This window comes from Capsicum annuum, chromosome 12 (assembly GCF_002878395.1).
Source record: "Capsicum annuum cultivar UCD-10X-F1 chromosome 12, UCD10Xv1.1, whole genome shotgun sequence".
Taxonomy (NCBI): domain Eukaryota; kingdom Viridiplantae; phylum Streptophyta; class Magnoliopsida; order Solanales; family Solanaceae; genus Capsicum; species Capsicum annuum.
This window is the reverse complement of record NC_061122.1, coordinates 164,539,199-164,562,684: the sequence shown is the minus strand read 5'-3', so window position 1 is coordinate 164,562,684 and position 23,486 is coordinate 164,539,199. Positions and strand designations below refer to the sequence as shown.

The window sequence follows — 23,486 nt, the reverse complement described above, 5'->3', positions numbered from 1 at the left end:
GTCAAACAATATAATCAAAACTAAGACACTTAAATTTAAAAAAAAAAAAAAAAGGAAAATAACTCTTTGATTTTATTTTTTTTTCACTTCATTCGACAACGACATGCTTACTTCTTTTAATTTTTTGATCGAAAATTTCCAACTGAAAGAGAAACAGGAGAAATTATAGGAGAGAATTTATTATCAATACCAAAGTAAGAGGAAAAGTAGAAGTCGAGCGTATGCCTGTTTTTTGTAAATTTTGGTCTAAATATTATTTATATAGAATTATAGAATTTTTTTTATATAAGGTAAAGTCATGTTAAATATTATGATTTTTTACCTAAATTAAAAAATTATAGATTAAAGAAGTCGCCGACAAAATTAATTGTAAATAAAATTTTTTTCAAAATCTAAAAGAACGTATGAAAAAGAAGTACTACTAATTAATTGAATTTTTTAAAGATTTACTTAAGTTTTGAAATTTAATTGAATATAAACACTCCAAAAAAAACGTATGACAATGTATATTATCAATTCATTACTTTCTTTTAAATGATTTATTTGAGGTAAAAATTTAATTGGCTTTTATTTCCTAAATTTTAGGTACATAATTCAAATAAGAAAAAGTTTTACTATAAATATTTAATTAATTTTTAATTTTTAAATATTAAAAAAATAGTGAAAATGCAATTTTGTCTAAAGCGAAGATATTTAATGAAGGGCAAAAGGTTCAAATCACTTTTCTAAGGACCTTCGGGCTTTTAATATATTATAGATATAGATTATAGATTATACATATATAGATATAGATATAGATATGAATAATTCATTATATAGCCTATAGTAGTACAAAACGAAAAAAAATCCACTTACCTTGAGAAAATTTTAACGTTGAAAACTTTAATGGTCTACAAGTCAAAAATTTCGAAGGCATAGTAAGACAGAATCGGCTATCAAAGTATTTTATTTTCATGCATCCAATAAAATTTTTTCCTTATATTTGATATGAAAAGAAGAACAAGAACGTGAAAAGAAGAATAACGTGAGAAAAGATTTAATATTAAGATATTTTAATGGTGACATTGCATTACATATACATACAAAGGGTAACCTTGTAGTTAGATGGCACAAATACCCGCAGACGTTAAATTCTTATCCTTGATGTATAACTAGAGAGTAGTCGTTGTCTTCACTTTCAAATGTATGTATCTGCTTAGGTACTTATGTTATAGGATGTGAGAGATGATTGGTCAGCAATCACCAAGGTTTGTAATGACTATATTTTGGTGAAATAGAATTACTCATTATTTACCAAAAAATGGTGACATTTAATTCAAGTAAGAAAATAGTTTGTAGAAAATATAATTTTAAATATCCATTGATTCTATTTTAGCTAGGAAAAGTTTTTGTCAAAAGGATATTATACTTTTGCTAGGAAAGGTTTTTATTTGTTAATATAGTTAATATTTAATATTATTAAAATAATAATAAAAAAAATATGATTTTGTCTACAGCGTAAACTTTTAACGAAGGCAAAAAGTTCAAACAACATTCCTAAGACTCTCCACATTTTTAGTATATTCGAGATTAGAGATTAGAGCACTACTAGAAATTTACACTCCTAAGACTCTCCACATTTTTAGTATATTCGAGATTAGAGATTAGAGCACTACTAGAAATTTACACTTTCCGGCAACGCATGTAGTTGAAATATAGTCAAAAAATATGACATTTCCAATTATATTTCGACTGTTTAAGGGTAGTCGAAATAAAGCTTGTCAGAAAAATATTTTCAACTACTGTAGTCAGTAATTTTCGATTACGGTAGTCGCAAAAAATAAATTATAGAATGATCAAATAAAAAATAATATTCTGACTAGTGTAGTTTGAGGATTAATAAAATAATTAAAAATAATTACTTAATAATTATAAATATTCCGACTACTGTTATCGAAATATTAATTAATAATTATTTAATAAATAAAATATTTTCGATTACATTAATCAAAAGACTAATTAATAATTATTTAATAATTAAAATATTTCCAACTACAGTAGCCGAAAAATTATAATATAATTATTTCTTCCGACTGCGGTGGTCGGAAATTAAAAAAAAGTCTATAAATTTATTTTGTTCAATCCGATAGGTGTCGTCGAAATATTAACTTTTTTCCACAAAAGTATTTATTATTCTGACCACTGTAGTCGAAATTTCTTTTGCTTTACCAACAGTAAAGCTCTTTTAATAGCTTCCAGCGCTCTCATATTACAAACAATAACTACATACCCAATGTATTTCTCACAATAAGATCTAAAAATTACAAACAGAACCAAAATTTGAAAATTCAATTACTTTGAAACATCTAAAACAAACAGCGAGTCAAATAGTTTAAACATTTCAAGATAAGCTTAAGTCTAAACGTCACAATCCAAAACGAACACCGATTCAAATAGTTTAAACACCTCAAAAGAACTTTAAGTCTAAATAAAAAACAAGAACCAACAACTACAATCTAATCATCTGATTCATTGTCTTCCTCATCATCAAATACTTGAAGCATGTGCTTCTTGACTAACTCCTCAAACTTAGCAAACTTGACAAACTTAGCATCATTAACTGCACACTGTTGCGTCAACACTTCAATTTACTTTTTCATCTCTTCAATTTCTTCCATATTTTCCAAGGTAGAAGAGGAGTTGGGCAACATTGGGGAATGATCACTCGAGAATTGGTGAACTCCAAGCCCGTAGATTTTACCTTTCTTTGGACCACCTACCACAGCTGTCCATATTTTAGCCATATCTACAGGTGATGATTGAACCATGATCAATCATGATACCCTCCTCTGAAGCATGTTGGAGTTTACGCCAATTTTCCACCCCTTTTTAAAATCCTTCCGGAAAGAAAAATAATTGTCATTATGTAAACAAGCAAAGTTGAATAATAAGAAAACAATATATATAAAAGTTATTATCTTACATATGCCTCCTTAGCACGCAGTTCGATCCAATTTTCTCTTGTACCGTCCTGCTTTTTCTTCTTATGCGTCTATTTGAAGACCTTAGCTAGAGGTACATCTAGCTCCCCATTTAAGTATTTCCACAAAATTTTAGAAAAGAGATACTAGTAGTCACCAAATCTTTTTAAGGGGAACACCTCGAGCATGTTGAGGTTCTGTTGTTTAAAATAACTAGAAAGTTAAACATGTGAATGCAACATAATGCCCAGCAAAGAGTTGGTCCGCAGAGTAAGAGTCCTCAACAAGTATTGGGTTGGAATTTTTGTGATATCCGGAGAGGCCATATGAGCTATATATCAAGTGTGCAGTGTATTAATTCCAATGCTGAAGGCGATGACCTATTTGATAAGTAAAATCATAATATATAGCAACATGACCAACCAATTGAAGCTCATACTCGAAAAGAATCCATGATAAGAGTAGCCATACTACGGCTGGTTTTGTATGCCATCCTAGAAGAGAAGTGACAAGAAAATTGTTACACAGCTTAAGCTACAACAAGTTAACATATGAAAAGGAAGATGGCATATGACTATGAGGTTTCACACATAAAGACAGGCAACAAACTCCAAGATACAAGGCTATGCAGCTTAAGCTACAACGAGCAGAGGTCACCGATATAGCAATTGCAGCTTTTCCAGCTCCGACAAAAATCCAAACCAAAATAAATTCAGTCATTCAAGTGAGTTAACTTAGATTTTGATCTAAATCCAGTATACACTATCACAAAAAAATCTTGCTTGATGCAATAAGAAGTGGCTGTTAGTGCAGTAAAAAGTGTGCTATTATACAAACTGCTATTATACGGATTGTTAATATTTAGAAGTGGTTCAAATACGATCTCTTCGTCCTGTAAAGTGAAATAAAATGAAAAAATATTTCCCCAAATCTTGAGCATGAGTTAGCTTTTCATGAAAAAGTGTAACAAATAGATTGTTAACTCAAAAGATACTGGAACAAAATACTGAAATGGCTAGGAGCCAGGAGAATTGCCAAACTGTGACCAGAGGAGCAATAATAGGCAGTATCACATGCAAAAGGCAAGAGCTCCTGACTATCCTTGGCAGGCGGCAGCTAGTAACTATCCCATTTGTATTGAAAGGAATCAGTGAGTTTTTCAGGCTAAACAGTCCATATTAATGATAAAGCACCTCAAGAACCAAAAACAAATATAACCATCTATCCCTTGAACCAAGAAATATTTTGCATTTTCAATACTTTCTTAATACAATGAAACAACAACATATCCAGCAAAATCCCTCAAGTGGAGTTCGGGAAAATAGAGTATACGCAGACCTTACCCTATCTTGAGAGGTAGAGAGGTAGTTCCTGATAGACCCTCGGTGAGACAGACATGTAATCACAGAACTGGTTATATTAACCATCAAACATGGAGAACAATGTATAGTTGGTCAATGTAGGATGACAAAACCAATCTTATTCAAGACCTACTCAAACCACTAAAGCTCAATTTTTTCAACAATTAACCACATTACCTATAGTTCCAATTAATTATACTATCATATTATTTTAATGCAAAGATTAGACAATGTCTTCTTGCCAGCTAATTTGGATTGCAAAATAGCTCAACTCCCTAGGTCATAGTCTTTGCTAAACTACACTCGTTTTCTTCGTAGTGAGTTTGGTTATGGTCAAGTGAAGTGTAAATTGACTGGATTTATATGGTCAGTTCATATATGGAAGGTTTGCAAACTCTCAATCTTGCTTCCTCGGTTTCATTTAGTTACTCATCTCTTCCTGCATTGAGTTTCTTTAGAACGTTTTCCTGTGCAAAGATAGGATTGTCGCTACTATGTCTCAACTGTGTAGGATATATTTCATGAGCATATGAATTATGAAATAGGGAATGGATGATCAGGTTGTTCCTCACCAAATGACCGACTATGTAGCTAGAATTCTGCCAAGGGTGGTGGTGCACAAGCTTCCCAATGAAGGCCATTTTTCTTATTTCTTCTTCTGTGAGGAATGCTATAGGAAAATGTTCCTGACCATTTTTGAAAGTCCTCACGGCCCTCTTGAAGAGATCATTGAAGCTCCAATAGAAGACTATGGATACCAGGAAGCTGCAAATTTAGCTATGGCAGCAGAATGAGTAGAAAAGTTCCGTGACCACTAACTATTGATGTATATACTATTACAGGAATGCTCCTTTTCTCCAGGAATATCAAGTACACATATCAATCAACCAAAGCAGCTAGGTATCTTTTTCTCTATCCGTCAATTCTCCAAACATACACACACATATGCAGTGCGTATATACATCTACATCGCTCTGTGTATACTCACCTCGTCTCAATTTATTTGTCCTACTTTCTTTTTCAATCCATTTCAAAAAGATCATTTCTTTCCTTTTTGGTCAACTTATTAACTCCAACTGGGAAATAAATTCAGTTAATAATCACATTTGTATCTACCACTAGACAATCAACATTCCAGCATTCCACTAGACACACAACATTCACCACCAACAGTAGAACTCGACAGTAAACGGAAAACCTAAAACCTAAATGGACACTCGAAAACAGAATTAATGGGGCAAAATAGCAGAACTCACAGTCGCAGTGCCTTCACCACCAACAAAAAGGGCACAAAGCCTTCAACGAAGCCAATAACACCAACGGCACAATGCCTTAAACGACGTCAATACCACCAAATCACCGTCGCTGTCACCACCCCACCATCGCCGTCACCGTCACCACTGTTGCAGTGAGAAGAGAGGGTAGAGAGACCCTAGTTTAAAGAGAGAAAGAGAGACGGTAGTGAGAGAGAGCTAATTGACAAGGGCGTGATATGTTTAATAATTTGTTGGCTCAACTTAATTTACCATTTAAACTAAATTTTTATTTATTTATCCTTAACATCTTTTAAAGTAAATTAATTTCACTTCCTAATGCTAATACTAATGTGATATTTTTTAAAAAGAAAAAAATAGGTGAATCTTTTTTTTAAAAAAAAAAACCCTACTATCCAAATGTCTGATCTTCCTCTTCTTCTAATCAATTTCACCATAACACCACCCGGTCCTCCTAAACTTTTCTCCTTCAATTACCAAATATTTCACCTCCACCTCCAATTTCTCCTCCTTGAATCCCTTGACTTAAGATAAAAAGAATGAATTGAATTTAAAAAATTAAAAATCATCTTTGTGGATTTAAAAATTTGAAATGAAATTAAAATTGAAGACAAGTTATTAGCGATGGTATTAATAATGGTGATGGTATTAATTTTGTGCGTACATTTTTTTTCGAGTTTGTTTTAATCAATTTTCGATGAGTTTTGCCGGAATATGAAAGAAATTTGATAATTATTATTATCAGAATATGAAAAAGAAATAATATTTTAAAGAAATATGAATTTTACCGAAATAAATTTTCTTCAATTTCAATCCCTCCGATGATATCAATTTTTTGCCAATTTTATGTGTGTATTTTTTTTAGGTGTTTGTAAGGGTGGGTATGGATGGATTTGTTTGATACGGGAAGGGGGGGTCAGTGTTTGCAGGTGTGGGGGTGGATGGAGGGTGGCCAAAGAAAGAAAAAAAAGGTGTTTGCAGGGGTGGAGGGACTGGAGGTGGCCAAAGAAAGAAAAAAAAATGTTTGGGGGGGGGGGGGAACTGGGGGTGGCCAAAGAAAGGTGTTTGCAGGGGTGGGTTAGACGGGGTGTCTGGAAGGGTAGGGGTGGATGAGGGTAGATAGGGGTGGCTAGAGAGAAAAAATGGGGGGGGGGGGGGGGGGGGGGGGGAAAAGAGGATGAGTAGTTTGAAGAAGATAGAAAGGAGGGGGAGGGTTGTATTTTTTTTTATTTAACTATTTTATGTATATTTAAAACATTTATATATATATATATATATATATATATATATAATATTTATATATATTTAAAAAATAGTTTGCTTGTGTGGCTCTGACGTGGCATTGACGTGACACTGATGTATGGGCGAGTGTAACACACTTTCTGTTGTGAGAGTGGTATTCAGTTTTGAGGGGTGAAATTAATTCATTATCAAATTGTTAAGGGGGTTAAATAAATCGAAGTATAATTTAAGTGTTAAAGTAAGTTGAGCGGACAAGTTCAGGGGTGAAAACATGTCTTTTCTCTATTTTATATAATTATTAAATAATTAAAATATAATATTCCAACAACTATGGTGGGTTATAAATTTAATATATTTAATTATTTAATATTTTCAACTACAGATGTCGAAAATATATTTAATTATTTAATGTTTTTGACTACATTATACGAGTATATATTTAATATAATTTAATCATATATTTAATTAATTATTTATAAATTGTTTGACTACGATAATCGGATTGTAATTCTACTTTTGATTAATCTTCTTAAAATATTCGAACCAAATGATCCCAACGTTTGGTCAAAAATTAATGTTGACAATTTTTATCAGCCTTTCCCGACTACTGTAGCCAGAATATATATTTTTTGAAATTTATCAACAATTTTTATGATTGTTGTCATCAGAGATAGTATCGGAGAAATATTTGATAAAAAATAAAATTTCCAACTTAAGTAATCGAAAATTACCACTGACTTTTTTCAGTCGAAATTTGCCGTCGAAAAACCCTAAATTTTTTATAGTGGAGATAGAGATAGAGATATAGATTAGAGATCAGAGATAAAGATAAAGATTAGAGACTAGAGATTAGAAATTCACGAAAGATTAAAAGCATAATGAAAACCTAACCTAATTCTTCTTCTGTTTAAGAGCCATCTGTTTAAACAGATCAGTCATCTGTTGCGACAGATGAGACATCTGTTTCAACGGAAGACTCATATGTTGTTAGATTCATGTTTATGGTTCTATAGTGTCGTAACATGAATCAAACAGATGGATCATCTGTTGCAACATATGACCCATTTGTTGCAAGAGATTAGTTATCTGGTGCAATATGATAAATATCTGTTGCAACAGATTAGTAACCTGCTGCAACAGAAACTGAAGTTGATTCTAATAGTCGTATTGTCTGTTGTAACAGGGTAAATATATATTGCAATAGATTATTAACCTATTGCAACAGAACCTGAACTCAATTCCAACAGACGATAAATATCTGTTGCAACATATTAGTAACCAGTTGCGATAGAACCTGACCTCGATTCCAACAAATCATTATCTGTTGCAATAGGTAAGTCATTTGTCGCAACAGATTAATTATCTGTTGCAATATGTCACTCATCTGTTGGAATCAGCTTCAAAGGTTCTTTAGTACTGTAACATCTATCCCAATAGATGCTTCATCTATTACAACAGATATATAGTCTATTGCAACATATGATCCACCAGTTACAACAGATGACTCGTCTATTGAAATCAGCTTCAGGAGAGTAACATAAATCCCAATAGGTAAGTAATCTGTTGTGACTGATCACTTACCTGTTGTAATAGATTACACATCTGTTGGGATTCATGTACGGCACTATGAAATCACTATTAACTTATTTTAACAAATGACTTTATTTAGGCACCACTAATGGAAGGATCAATAATAATAGGGGTAGATTGTCATAGTTAATGGATCAAGAAGAGCAATCGATATGTATAGTGTTGGAAGAAGGGTGAAATGCTAGAGACGATAGCTATGGCAGTCCAAAGTAATGTTTCGTATGATGATTTTGTGAACTTAATCATTAGCTATTATGGACTGAATTGTCAACCAAAAGAACTCGTCATCAACTACATGCACAGCTCCTTTGAAAATCAGAGGGTACTACCTTTCAAGATAACTGATCAGGTTTAATTGCATGTTTATCTCAGTGATTCATCCAGGCCGGTGTTAAGGGTGTACGTGGTTGAAAAGATGAGAGAAAATGAGAACCATAATGTAGAAGAAGAACAACAACAAGACATCTTTGATGATAGGTTGGATAATCTGGACATGAATATTCCAGATGATGATCAAACACCTACGCCCATTGATGTGAGTAATACGGTGGGCAATTCTTCTCGAATGACACATTCTGGTAATCTTCAAGACAACCGAACCCGGTCTTTTTCAATGGAATATTATTCAAGGACAAGAATGAACTATCTACCACTTTGTTTATTTTTTGCTTGAAAAATAATTTCAGAATAAAGAAGGTGATTAATTTGAGCAGTGTCTTTTGCTACAAATATACTAATCCAAACTATAAGTGGTGGTTGAGAGCGGTGAAGTATGTAAGTTCTGATAGATTTTTCATTCATAAAGATGAAAAGCATCACACATGTGGTTCGAGCAAATCTCGAGCCAAAATCCTCACGCCACAGCAAAGGTCCTTGGTGAATATTTCAAGAGTAGTTTCCCCGATGGCAAAGGCCCTTTTATAAGGATTATGGCCAATTAACTCCTTATGGAATTGGGTGTCCTGGTCAGTTATTGGAAGATATATCGGCCATGGGGATTGCCAAGGACTTAGTCAGGGGAACACACGAGCATGGGTATGCAGTCCTGGATGCCTACTATTACATGATTGAGTCCACAAATCTCGAAAGTAAGACGACATTGCATGTTGATGAAAATGGAAGGTTTAAGTACTTTTTTGTATCCTATGGTGCTTGGATTCAAGGTTTTTGATATTTAAGAAAAGGCATAGCCATCGACGGTACCTTCTTAAGGAGCAGGTAAAATGGAGTTCTGCTAGTGGCGGTGGCGCAGGATGCAGAGAATCACATCTTTTCTGTCGTTTTTGTGTAGCAGACAAGGAATGTGATGCCTTTTATGGATTTTTTTTGAACAACTGCGAAGCTGCGTCGAAGTTACTGAAGAGTTGTGTTTTGTTTCAGATAGGTATCCAAGTATTCCAAAGATGGGTTCAATTTTCTTCACGTCAGCTTACTTTGGTTGTTGCATCAGGCATCTTAGATAGAATATTCAGACCAACTATCATAACGAAAGGGTCGTAACCTTTTTTTTTATAGAGAAGATAAAGCATACAGTAGAGAGGAGTGCTTAGATCATTTCAATCAAATAGCGGATGTGCATCACAAGGTAGCAGAACATCTTGTATGTGTCAGTTTTGAGAGATGGAGACAGGCATTCTGTCCGGCAGATAGGTACATTCTTATGAATTTAATGTCTTATTTGAGTTAAAAGTTTAGTATGATGTCGTACTAAGTGATTCTTTTGTATAGGTAAAATATTATGACATTAAACATAGCTGAATTGGTGAATTCATTGTTTGGCAATGAAAGAGAATTTCCCATCAAGGTTCTATTTGAAATAATAAACAATAAGTATGGCCGCTATTTTAACGAAAGGCGTGTACAGTTCGAAGGCCCAAGAAGAACCCTATTTGTTCTAGTAATTAAAAAATAATATCAACGAACATCAGTTTGGAGAATAGGTTATTATCTCATCAAATAGTAGATTACAAATTCAATATCAATAGTCATGGTGATGTTGCCACGGTCGATCTTCAACTAAGATCTTGTACTACAGAGTTTTTGACTTAGACAAAATACCCTATCCATATGCTATGGCAGCGCTTCGAGCTTAATACGGTGCAAACTATAGACCTAAAATTTATGAGCAATCCTCTCCATATTATTCGGTGGAAAAATATGAAATGGCATATAGTGGGCATTTTACTCCGGTGCCTCTCGAAGAATCTTGGATTGTTCCTGCAGAGCTTTTGGGGAGATTAATACCTCCTCCATATATTGACCTAAACACTATCAAATCGGGAATAAAGCCATATAAGAGGAGGCGTGGAATCGAAGAATCATTTTCATCAAGAAAAAACAACTGCTCTGTATGTAAGCGCGCTGGCCACAAAAGAACTATATGCCCGGATCGTAATCCACCATGATCGTTGTAATTGTAAAAATTTGTGTTGTTGTTTGTAGTGGACTTTTATATATTTAACTTATTATTGTGAACGTAATATTATCATTTATTATATAAAATATCTTTTTTAATAACTTGTACTCCAATAAAAAGAGGCAAAACATGAACTAAATAATACAGCAAATCACAATTATTTTTAATAGATTACCCATCTGTGGCAACAGATGGATATTAGCTGGAAGAACACAACATAGTTCCATTAAACTGGAATGTTTTCCTCCAATAGATGACAAATCTGTCGCATCAGATGGATAATCTATTGACAGAAACCCAACCGATGACCAATCTGTTCCAACAAATGGTCCATCTATTAAAAGAACTCAAAAGATAAAATTGTTATTGGTAATGGATTAAAAATTAATCCTTACCTCCAACCGTCGACATGTTAACATGTATGTTTATAAGAAATAGACAAAATAAAAATTGAATAAGAATTAAAAAGCCAAAGTCAACTAAAAATAATTTTTTCATAAAACAAAAAATAAAATACATTAGGTATAGATCTGATATAAAAAAAATTAAAATAGATATGCTAAAAGAAAAAACACATTCTAATTATCATCAGCAGCATCATCATCATTAATAACAGTCGGCCAATCAAATCTTAGCAGTAGGCCCTCATCAGCCTCTGCATCTCTCTGAACATCCTTGCTCTTACGACGACCAACTCCCTTTGCAGGTCATTAACCTGCCTCTGAAGTTCCTGCACTATGTCTCCAGAATAGCGATGTCTCAAACAGGATCAGCCATATCTAGAACATCCATGAATTGATAATTGTAAAGAAAAAAGTCCAAATGTAATATAACATATACTACTAACTGGTAGATTTACACAGAAAAAAACTTACCTTAATGAAAAAGAAATATGCTCTTTGAAGAGAAGTAGTTGAAGATGTCATACAAAAAAAATATGTAAGAAATAAATAAAGTGGAGTAGAATGAAAATTAAGGAGGGACCTATTTATAAAAGATTGAATCTAGATGTGTCAGTCCAAAAGGCACGACTGTTCAGCTCTATTGTATTAATTACATTCAAATTGGTGGCATTTTGTTTTCTGTAAAAAGTCAAGATTTTTTCTTTTACATTAATACTTTTTACCTTTTCAAAATAGTTTGAGACTTGATAGCAGTCGTTATTATTGATTTATTGTAATAGATCATCCATCTGTCACAACAGATTTACTATCTGTTGCAATAGATGGTCTATATGTGCAACAGATGGTTTATCAAAATAGATTTACCATCAGTTGCAAGAGATGGTTTGTATGTGCAATAGATGAGACAGCTGTTTCAACATATGTATTATTTGTTGTGACAGATGGACTGTTGGAGAAGATGTTTTGATTTTTTCTAATAGTTGATTCATTAGTTGCAATAGATGGAGAATTTGATTAATCACCTATTTTGAATGTGTTAGATAAAAAGTCACGATTGTTCACCTCTTTTTTAATAGTCATCACATGCATGAAGATGAATAAACACTATCTGGTCTGTCGCAATAGATTTACCATCTGTTGTAACATATGTATTATTTGTTACGATAGATGGACCATCTATTGGAGGAAATATTTTGATTTCTTCTAACAGCTGATTCATCAGTTGCAATAGATAGAGAATTTGATATGTCAGCTGTTTTGAATGTGTTAGATAAAAAGTCACGACTATCTCTTTTTTAATAGCCATCACATGAGTGCAGATGAATAAACACTGTCTGGTCTGTCATAATAAATTTACCATCTGTTGCAATAGATGGATTATCTGTTGCGAAAGATGGACCATATGTTGGAGGAGATATTTTGATTTCTTCTAACATCTAACATGTCTTGATGGGGTAGAAGAATAAGGTGCGTGCAGATGAATGGATCTACTTTCATGCGCGAGAGTTATGTATTATTGATCAGGCTACCGTGATAGACACACATAAAGTACAATGATTTTGTGAATGCAGTTTTTAACCAATTAGACATTGATCTTTCAAATAAGATCCTATATTGTATAGTTTAGTTTGGTAGGTACGACCTAATAAGGCTGAAGGGTTCCAAGACGATGGTGTCGATACCCTGTTACAATTTAATGATGATTTATGCTCATGTTTTTGTGTCAAGTTTGGGGAAAGTTTCAAGTTTTTAGCGGCAGTACAAATATCCAATAGTGGTTGGACCGATTTTAATGGCGCAATGGACTTCTTGAAAGGTCTCCAAAGCCTCGCACTGTAACAAATAATGATGGGACCAATAGAAATTTCATTGGTCTAAATTGATATGAATGGGTTGCTCGAGGAGACTATTATACAGCAGAAGGTGCTTGGGAGAATACCTGTACGACAAGGGAGGGGTGGAGAAGACCATAAATCGTCTCAGACCTTGTTTAAGAGAAAATAAAAGGAAACAAGTAAGAAAATTCTAGCAAATATGACCAATGAAATTGATATGAGAAATGAAAAACTGAATGAGCTTCAAATATGGAAGTGCATCCAAATATAAAAATCCATCAGTCGTTAAAGAAAAAAAAAATAGCCAAGAGGATTGGAGCTGGTCACTTTGCTAGAGACTGCAACTAGTGAGCATGGCCTCAATGAAGACTCACAAAGTGCAGGACCAGAACTATAAGGAAGAAGCTTCGCGGGCACAAAAGATTGGTAAGATTTCCAGTCAAGAATGAAACCTGAACCTATCACTCCAAAAGTAAAAACAAGCGAAGCCAAGACATTAATTTCTGCAGTCTAACTTGCATGCTAGCTTTCTGTTTGTGGCTATGATCAGGTCAATGATAGTAGAAACAACAAGATCTGAAGTTAGGTAGAAATCCCATTCCTTTTTGTTTCCACTGACTTTGACCTGACCAGAGCCATAAACATGAGGCTTGGGATGCAAGTTTAACTTGAGAAATTACCACCTTGGCTTGATCCCTTATTATTAATTCAGATGTAGTTGGTTCAAGTTTCAATCCTGACTGATAATCTTACCACCTTCTATGCTCGAGAAGTTGCTTCCTTAGAGTTCTAGTTCTGTATTTTGTGGGTCTTTATTCATGACACGCTAGCTAGTTGTAGCCCCCTAACAAAGTGCACAGCTCCAGTCCACTTGATCATTTTTCTTTTTCAAGAACGACTAATGGATTTTCATTTTTTGGATACACTTTCACATTCAAAGCTCATTCAGTTTTTTCATTTTTCATGTCAATTTCATCAGCCAGTTTCGCTACAGTTTTCTTTCTATCTAGTGTTTCTTCTTTAATAAGGTCTTCTTTGATATATGATCCTCTCCACCTCCCCTCCTTGCATAGGTATTCTTACAATAACCTTCTGTTGTATAATATTCTCCTCGAAAAACCCATCCATATAAATTTGGACTAGAGCAATAACTATATTCATTTTTATTCCTGTTTACAGCAGTGCGAGTCTTAGAGGCCTTTCAAAGTCCATTGAACCCTTAAAGTCAGTACAATCGCTATTTGAATATTTACACTACCCTTAAAATCCTCAACCCTTCTCCAAACTTAACATATAAACATTAGAAAAATCTTCATTAAACAATAACAGGGTATCAAAACCACCTACTTGGTCCCTCAGCCTTACCAGTTCGAACCTAATAATCTTAATTGCAAAATGCCATATCTTGTTTGAAGAATTAATGCCTAATAGGTAAAGAACCAACATTTACAAAATCATTGTAATGGATGTGTGTTTTCATGATAAGTTGATCAATAATACATACCTCCCACATATAAAGTGGTTCCATCTGCAAGCAGCTTATTCCTCTGAACCCATCTTTACTCTAGACTTTAATGCTGGTTGGGTAAAAGTTGATTCATTTTCACTTCCTTTTATCTGCAAACAAGATAAATACATTTGATGTCAAACAAGATAAGAACAAAAAGAACATTATAAAAGGGTAACACAAAATTAAATGAATCAACAGATGACCAATCTGATGCAACATATTCCCCATATTTTCAACCAAGAGGCATCTATTGCAATAGATAGATGACATGTTACAATAGATACGTCGTCTGTTGGAATAAATCAAACTAGCCTTGCTATTGGTTTGATTTCTTTAAACTGTTGCTCCGTCTGTTCCAACAGCTGATTCATCGGTTGCAAAAGTTGAGGAAACTGTTGCAACACCACCACCAACATCATCAACAACACCATATATTCCAACACCATCAACAACACAAACACTACATGTTCCAACACCACCACCACCCCCAACAATAACACCACCAAAGTATCAAATAAAAGATATAAAAAAAAACTATACTGACAATAAGGCTTTTTAAGTTCTCACAACAAATGATTTTCTTTTGCTTATTTTAATAAAAACAACGGTTCGTTCATTCAAGACTTAAAAGTCACCTTTTTCCAATTTTCTCAATAAATAAAAATCTGGTAATGAGAATAAAGAAAAGACAGAAATAAGTTAAGTTTCTCATCTTTAGTTATTTAGGGATGAACGAGAGAGTAATATTCTAGAAATGAGTTTTAAATATTCATTAATAACTTTTGAAGGGCACGAGGAGACGGTAACATTGAAAAGACCAGATAAAACTACTCATTGAAGAGATTTTTGAGTTATCCAAGTAATATTTATTACTGCCTTAGTATTTTATCTTTTTTATCTCGGACAGGAAATGCCTAAATTTCTTTTAAAAAAAGATCTTAAAACATCTAAGTCATACTTTACAACATATGACAATTTTCGTTTGAAAATTTCCAAAGCTCGGTCATCTGTCCCAACAAATAATTTACAGTAGATGGGTAATCTGTTGCAATAGATGACTTAATCTATTTGATTAATTCCAATAAATAATTATCTGTTGCAACAAATTGAACATTTGTTTTTATAGAATTTCAATTAAGTTCATATGTTCAACTAATGCCTTAATTGATTAATCTAGGGGTGAGTTCTCATAGGGTCAACTACAATTTCAATTGAGTCTTTTAGAAATTGTACGATGAGACAGTATTGAGTTTCTCCCGACCAGAGTCGTCAATCGATCACTCTGAGCTGAATCAATTCTTATTACCTAATATATTCAACTAATACCTTAATTGATTAATCTAGGACTAAGGATGAGTTCTCATAGGGTCATTATAATAGATGGCAGTGCCTATTTGATAATTTACAATAGATGGGTAATCTGTTAAAATAGATGACTTAATCTGTTTGATCAATTCTAATAGATGGGTAAGCTGTTGCAATATATGACTTAATTTGTTTGATTAATTCCAACAAATGGGTCATCTGTTGCAACAGGTTGAACAGTTGTTTTTATACAATTTTAATTGAGTTCATATATTCAACTAACACCTAAATTGATTAATCTAGCACTAGGGAAGAGTTCTCATAGGGTTAACTACAACTTTAATTAAGTCTTTTGGCAATCACATGATAAGACGGTATTGCGTTCCTCTGGATCATTCTGATGTGAAGCAATTCTTATTACCTTATATGTTCAACTAATACCAAAATTGATTAACCTAGGACTAGGGGTGAGTCTCATAGGATCAACTACAACTTTAATTGAGTCTTTTAGCAATTTCATGACGGGACGGTATTGTGTTCCTCTCGACCAGAGTCATCGATTGATCACTCTGAGCTGAATTGATTCTTATGACCTTATATATTAAACTAATACCTTAATTGATTAATCTAGGACTTGGCATGAGTTCTCATAGGGTCAACTACAATGGATAGCAGCGCCTATTTTATAATTTACAACAGATAGATAATCTGTTACAATAGATGACTTAATCTGTTTGATTAATTCTAATATGGGTTATCTGTTGTAACATATGACTTAATCTATTTGATTAATTGTAATAGATAGGTCATCTGTTGCAATAGGTTGAACTTTTGTTTTTATGCAATTTCAATTGAGTTCATATATTCAACTAATACCTAAACTGATTAATCTAGGACTAGGGATGAGTTCTCATAGGGTCAACTACAACTTCAATTGAGTCTTTTGGCAATCACATGAAGAGACAGTATTGCATTTCTCCCAACCAGAGTGGTTGACCGATCATTCTGATGTGAAGAAATTCTTATTACTTTATATGTTCAACTAATACCTAAATTGATTAATCTATGACTAGGGGTGAGTTCTCATAGGGTCAACTACAACTTTAATTGAGTCTTTTGGCAATAGCATGATGAGAGGGTTCAAAATTATGCATATCTTTTATAATTTTAAAAAATAATTAAGATAAATTTAGACCAAATTAACATTTTCAAAATTTGTCATTGTAACTCCCCGAGTCTGTACCCTGGACGCTACACGGTGGTCATAGTCCCGAAGGACCACAAGCTAACCCATGACTAGTACCTGCTGTGAGTACTGAATAATAGTAATACTGTAACAACAATATAACTTAGATAAATGCAAAAAACTGCCATAAGTTTTAGATCTAAAAATAAACTGAATACGGTATAATAATACCAAAACTAGAATATCTTTCTGAAAATACTCTAGTCTGAAAAGCCTTTAAACTGTCTGAACTGTGGATTTGATGGGAAAAGTCCCCAAATAACTCTGACTACTAAAAATAAACTAAAATACTAAAAAATAATTATGTTGTCGAACTATGAAGACTCACTATTACTCTATCTGTGGAGAATCTGAATTTGATAAAGGTGTTTGGGAGCCCGTGCATCTGAACCTATGATATAAAACATCATAGCATAAAAGAAAAGCATGCGTTAGTACTTTGAATGTACTGGTATGCTCTGTGAGGTAGGCTGAAATACATGGGTTCATATGCATGAACAATACTAACTAAATAACATGAGTATGACTAAATAAGAGTACATGCATGAATACAAAATCTGTAACTGAAATTGTGATAACACTAAATACTGAGTCTGGATATTGATTAATTGATATTTGAGTTTACTGATACTGTATTATTGATAACTGAATGACTGTATCTGACAGTCCTAAATCGGTGGAACTGTATTAAGTTCTGTACTGAGTTAATTGAGTATATCAGACAGTCCTAAATCTGTAGAACTAAATTGAGTTCTATACAGAGACTGAATCTGACACTGAGACTAAAATTATGGAAGGTAATCATCTAACTGACATGCACCAATTAAAATAACTGAGTTGGGGTTCAATCTGTAACCCCAATTGAAAGGGTGTCAGTACCATGCCACGGGTAAATACAATTGTTATAGAGTCAATCCTAACTAACAGGTGACTCTTAAGATTAGTCCTAATCTAGCAGGTGATCCCTGAGTATGTCAGTCCTATATAACGGGTGACATCTCAAAACCAACACTGGCTACGTAGTTCTGGAACTTAGGGATTACTTATAGGCACCTAGACCTATCTAACGGGTGTGCCCCCATCCCTAGGTTCTCTCGATGCTGAATCCTACTCCTAACTAAATAGACACTAAACTAATTTTCTAGTTCATACTAGGCTTGACTGAACTGTTACTAGGCTTACTGAGTTTCATTTACTGGCGGACTACTACTGAATCCTGTTAATTGAATGAATACTGCTGGGCTTTGTAACTGACTGAGAGTACTATTGGGTGTGACATGACTGATACTATTCTATAACTGACACTGGATCTAAGTAAACAACTAAATTGTCGGGTATTAAATACCCCCAGGACTCGATAGCATGAAAAGTAAATCATAGCATAGCCTTGAAAAGCATAATCATGTGCACTTGTTCATAACTCATTCATGGAGGCATTTTATCAAACACTTGCCTGATTCAACTTGCACATAAGCTAACATGACATGATTTTCTTTTCTTATTAGTTTACATGAGCAATTCATCAAGCACCAAGTGAGCATGATATATGTATATAATATTAACTACAAGTGGGCATCATAATTTAACTCCAACTTCACAATTTCAAAGGTTTAACGTGGATCCATATGATATTACATATATATATATATATATATATATATATATATATATCAATTAACCTTACATGAAACGTATCATAAAATATGGATTAGAATTAAAGTTTAAAAATAATTTCTTGGACTCCAAGGGTGGAAGAGACCCTTGGATGAACACTTCACATACCTTGATTACTACTTTCGAGAAGATTGAAGTCAGTTATTGAGACTTGAATTCTTGAACTTGATGAGTCTATGGCTTGCTCTTGAGAGAGTTTATGAATAAAGAATGAGATTTTGCCTTATAGGCTGATCAATTTTGTGTTAAGGCTGAATAAGGGTGGGAAAATGACCCATTTTCCCCCCCACACCGTATTAAAATAATATTGAATAGGGTTGCCCTCGCTTCGTGACCCCTACTTGGGTCAAGTAGCCATTGCGACGCGACCCCTGCTCGGGTCAAGCAGCCATCGTGGTGCGACCCCTGCTCGGATCAAGCAGCCATCGTGGTACGACCCTTACTTGGGTTGACTGACCCTCACGACGTGGGGCTATCGTGACCCCTCACTATTTTGGGCATCTAAACTCGCCCTTACACTAGTCCAAAAAATCCAAAACAAACCTGAGATGACCCATAAGTGACCTTGATCATAAATCAATTTGAAGATCGATACACTAAGGTCAGGAAGGTCATGAAATAAGGTTGCCAACTTATGAAGGCTAAAATGACTCTGAATGAGAATACTTAGCTAAAATTTTCTAAGTCTGGGACCCCTTAACAAGCTTAAAGGACTGAATTAAGCTAAGAATTTTATAGGGTCTTACAATATCTCCCCCTTGGGAATATTCATCCTCGAATGAAGCGGACTATGATGAAAGAACTAACAAACAAAACTTGTATACTGGACATACGTAACTGCAACATAATTTTATAACTGACACTACTAATGTACTAAATTATCATACTGAATGTCCATATATGAGGCATAACTTCATAACTAATATTACTAATAAGCTGAGTTTGTATACTGAACATGCATATCTGATGCAAGAGTACATGACTGAACTGATCTATGAATACATGAATGAATACGCAACGGTGATGGATACCAAGTTCATAACTGTAACTGGACATGGAACTACACCAATCTAAGAAAGACTGTTACCTTAAATTGAGAATATTGATGAACTTGAGATCATTTACTAAACATGCATGAATGGGTACATGAGAACATAACTGAGCCTAAAACGTGATACATAAACTGAACTGAGCCCCTGAATACATAGCTTATGACTGAGATTAGAACTTGAGGGTCCAGCTATGAGTACCCCTACTCCAATTTAGATTCATTACGTAAAGAAAATATGAAAGGTTTAGGTCATAAAAGCATGGGGAATTACAGTGCATCTCCCCCTTGGGACATTATATCCCCTGAAAAATACTGACTTGGCTGAGATACTGAGGAAAAATTGAGACAATGCATAGGGCACCTAAGAATTGAATCGTGACTGCCTATCGAGAATCTAAAACTGACGTAGGACACCTAAATTGAGCTGAACTTGCAACTGTGTGGTTGCTTGATCTTGGAATAGTTGCACTCATGATACTTTGGATAGGATGAACGGGTGGAAAGATGGGATACCACACGAACTTATCTGCCTGACTGCTAAACTGAATTACTGACCGTACTGACTAGCTTATACTGAAAACTTACGCTCGATCAGAGTATTTCTATTACACTCTCTCTATAGATTTTTAGTAACTTTAGGGAGCAATAAAATTTTGACATGGGCTGAATAAAATATCTGAATAAGAAATTGCACCCTGGCTAAAATTCTATAATAAGGGGCGAGGCCTATGGAACACCATCTAAGATAGAGCGACTAAGCTTCCTACACCAAAACTACTGGCTCGTAACTGTAGCCACATCTTCCAACTATTTCCCTCAATTATAGTATCTACTTCAACACAACATTTTGGTTGAGGCTACTAAAAATATCTACATGGGTGCTGAGTATGAATGCTAAAACATACTAGTTTATCTGATTAACTGAATGGCTGCTAGTTGAATACTGGGCATGTAAGACTGAACTGTACTAGGTTTGAATAACTAGACTGAAACTGTAGAGTATTATACATATGAGGTAAGGACTGACTGAGTAACATGAGATAACTAAGCATCAATTTCTAAAAATTGCATTATTTAAGAATACAAGACCAAACGTACAATATGATTCTGAAATAGCCTGTAAACTGAGGTATTGAAATACTGATAACTGAATAATTGATAATTATATGCTATGATCAAGCAAACCTGAAACTGAACTGAGCTACTGGTATAATTACTGGACTGAGACTGTAACTAAGATGGTAACTGAGACTGTAACTAAGATTTTACTGAAGCTGAATAATGAGTTCTAATAATTGAGTAACTGATAGCTGAGACTGTAATTGAACTTATACTAGAACTGAATACTGAATACTGAATGAACTAGAACTCCTTATACTAGGAACTCTAAGCATGCATGATTTTTTTGCTAATGTGCATGAATACGATCTATGATCATAGTGCTGACGTACAAGGCATGAGTAGATGTCGTGATAACTGAAGTACGAATCTTTGTACTAAGGTAATGACGGGTTGGGTCTCATCCCTTCCCACTATTTTTCTACACGTACTGATATTATTACTAGAATCTGAAAGTCGGACTTGGTTACTTGTTCTACCATCTCTCCCTAGCTTAAAACTATCATTCTAAAGATGTGAACCACTTAATCAACAATTCTAAACTGAGCTGTCACCACTTTACTCTAGAGTCTGAGATATGACATTGCTCATTAACACTAAACTCATCCTGAAGGACTACACCTCATAATATAAGGTCCACTACTAGTACTTCCTTCTGATATATGATTCTTAGCTTTCTATTTCCCCAACAATCATCATATAGCAACATAAACACTAACTAACTTAGAATTCTCAACTTCTTTTTCTACTAGTTCAATCTAGAGATTCAAACTTAAATCAACTGAAACTGAGGTACTACCCCTTCATTCAAGGACTGGTTCATTAAGAAACTGAAATGGAACAACTCTATTACTAAAATTAACTGAAGGGATTTTCTGGAATACTGTCATTCTTAGACTTAGGCCCTGGCGCTCTGACTGAAGGCGAAACTAGGGCTGAGGATCTCTGACAGGATTGAGAGCAGTTACTAACCCCTGATCTTAGCTTAAAAATACTTATTTTGACTCTCTTATTCTTTTTATCTTTCTTTCTGCGCTTCTCTCCCTTACTCTGCTGAGTATGAACCCCAAGCCTAAATAAGACAACAGCCTCTAGGCTTTTCTGAGCAACTACTGATTGGCTAAAGTGGAGAATGCAACTTTGAATTCTGTATGGGAGACATGCTTAATTAAAGGATCTGTCTAAATGTGCTGAGGTACTGATAGATTTCTAGTTATTTTCTGTTAGTCTCTTTGGGAGGCATGTTCTATAATTGGAAGGAAGAAGCGAATTAGACTAAGAGTTTAACTTGAGCTCATGGTCGCTCGCACGACATGAATACTGAAAGAAGGGAAACTTGTCCTAAAACATCTCATAGCCTCCTGTCTATAAGTGTGACGCACTACACACCCATGTACAAGACTTAACTAAATGGGGCTTTCAAACTTACTAGGACTTTACTAAACCTTAGGCTTGGACACCAAGTTTTTAATGCTCTGAGTCTGTACCCCAGACGTGACACGGTGCTCATAGTCCCGAAAGACCATAAGCTAACCCATGACTAGTACCTACTATGAGCACTAAATAATAGTATACTGTAACAACATTATAACTGAGACAACTATGGAAAATTGCCATAAGGTTCAGATCTAAGAATAAACTAATACGGTATAACAATAGCAAAACTAAAATATCTATCTGAAAATACTCTAATGTGAAAAACCTCTAAACTATCTGAACTGTGGAGTTGATAGGACATTACCCAACTAAATCTGACTACTAAAAATGAACTAAAGTGCTGAAAAACAATCATGTCCTCGAACTATGGGGACTCACTATTACTCTGTCTGCTAAGAATTAAAATTTGCTAAGGGTGCTTGGCAGCCCGTGCATCTGAACCTATGATATAAGACATTATAGTGCAAAATAAAGGCATGCATCAGTACTTTGAATATAATGGTATGCTCGGTGAGGTAGGCTGAAATACATGGGTTTATATGCATGAACAATACTAACTGAATAACATGAGTATGATTGAATATAAGTACATGCATGAATACAGAAACTGTAACTGAGATCTTGATAGCATTGAATATTGAGTCTGAATACTAATTAATTGACATTCGAGTTTACTAATACTGTATTATTGATAACTGAATGACTGTGTTTGATAGTCTTGAATCTGTGGAGTTGTATTGAGTTCTGTACTAAGTTGAGTGACTGTATCTGATAGTTTTGAATCTGTAGAACTGAACCAAGTTCTATACTGAGACTGAATTTGATACTAAGACTAAAACTATAGGAAGTAATCATCTAACCGATATACCCCAATTAAGATGACTGAGTCAGGGTCCAATCTTAACCCCAATTGGAAGGTTGTCCGTACCATGCCACGGGTAAATAAAGCTATTATGGAGTTAGTCCTAACTAACGGGTAACCCCTGAGATCAGTCCTAATCTAGTGGGTGATCCCAGAGTATGTCAGTCCTATCTAACGAGTGATATCTTAAAACCTACGCT

The 23,486-nt window shown here is 34.2% G+C and overlaps 1 long non-coding RNA gene across 3 annotated transcripts; it reads right to left on the bottom strand.

Annotated features, from left to right (window-relative positions):
* Nucleotides 1-2,309: 2,309 nt before the first annotated feature.
* Nucleotides 2,310-6,084, bottom strand: LOC107851392. Of its 3 annotated transcripts, none has more exons than XR_001668985.2 (3): nt 4,894-5,822; nt 2,963-3,454; nt 2,310-2,876 (listed from the first exon to the last, which is right to left on the bottom strand). It is a non-coding gene; the product is annotated as an uncharacterized LOC107851392 (long non-coding RNA). The 3 variants fall into 3 exon arrangements; XR_001668984.2 differs by having other exon boundaries at nt 5,578-5,821; XR_001668983.2 differs by having other exon boundaries at nt 2,963-6,084.
* Nucleotides 6,085-23,486: the final 17,402 nt, after the last annotated feature.